General features: G+C 36.7%; 1 protein-coding gene across 1 annotated transcript in view; it reads left to right on the forward strand.

Moving 5' to 3' along the window:
* The window catches only part of LOC118743562 (obscurin), a 434,461-nt gene that overhangs the window by 151,477 nt on the left and 281,758 nt on the right, over window positions 1-1,226 (forward strand). The gene's annotated exons all lie outside the window — the stretch shown is intronic.

Consider the following 1,226-nt stretch of genomic DNA (forward strand, 5'->3'; position numbering starts at 1 on the left):
AAAAAATTCGGCTTTGAATACAGCCATTGCTGTGCCTTGCCTTTTAACTTCCCAAATAATAGCAAACGCATAGTATCCTCATCAACTGCAAACATAACTCTCATATTTTCAATTTGTGTAACCCAGACGTCAACACTAGCATCACCATTATACTCCGGCACCAATCCTTTTAAATTGTCAACTGATCTGCTTACTGGGTTATTCAGCTCACGACGTGGCAGCGCTGCACCTGCACTCTCACCGATACTCGAAAGTCTGCGCAAAAACTCATTCTCCCTAACTAAAAACTCCTTCTCACGCTTTAACAACTCTGCCTCCCGTTGTAAAAACAAAACGTTAACTTCAGCAGCATCACGATTACCATAGCTTTCATGATCTACATTTGTTTGCTGCTTAGAAGTAAGGGCTGCATTTTCATTTTCTTGAAGAGCTTGTACCTCATCTGTCTCAGTCTCAGCATCACCTTCTAACCCAGTATGAACAATGGGACAAACACCACGCTGATTTTTAGGCACTTCACTAACCCGCAGCGCAAGTGTAGCTTTGCATCCTGACGTGGGCAATTTTAATTGCCTCAACCACTCCCGCAGCTGAACCAAAGAATAATCTTTTGCGCAAATTGGTTCTTCCATATCAACAAATTAGTTTTTTGCGATTTTCTCTTTTGCTTAAACTTTCTTTTATAAATTCTTCTCTTATACACTCCTTTTACAATCTTTATATTTTAGTTCCTTTACTTTCCTCCTTCAGTTCTTAACAGGACACTCGTTGCTTTCTTGAATTCCTTACAGGACACTCTTTTCCTTCTTCGATTTTTCTTTAAACTTGCATTTTTTGTCTTTAAAATTGTATAAATTTGCAGCTGCACATCGGTTTCATATATTTTCAGTTCCTTAATTTTAAATTTTTAAATATTTTATATTTTAGCTTTTATAAAATTTTTTTCCTCAATTTTCAGGAAGGCTGTCGCTCGATCCCTACTTCTGAACTGTAGGATGCCGTAATTTAACAAAACACGTCCGCTGCGTTCAACAAATCTTTTTATTCTAATTCTAATATAAATTTTCACAATTCAGAAAAACTTATTCGTTAATTTCTATTTTCAACGAGTCACGTACACATGCTCCCCTTTTACATACATTCAACAACGAGTCACACAAGTTTACGCCCCCTTAAACATAAGTACATACATATACACACACACATTTATCAGAATGAAACATACA

Source organism: Rhagoletis pomonella, unplaced genomic scaffold, assembly GCF_013731165.1.
Source record: "Rhagoletis pomonella isolate Grant_MI unplaced genomic scaffold, Rhpom_1.0 Rhpom_scaffold_00007, whole genome shotgun sequence".
Taxonomy (NCBI): Eukaryota; Metazoa; Arthropoda; class Insecta; order Diptera; family Tephritidae; genus Rhagoletis; species Rhagoletis pomonella.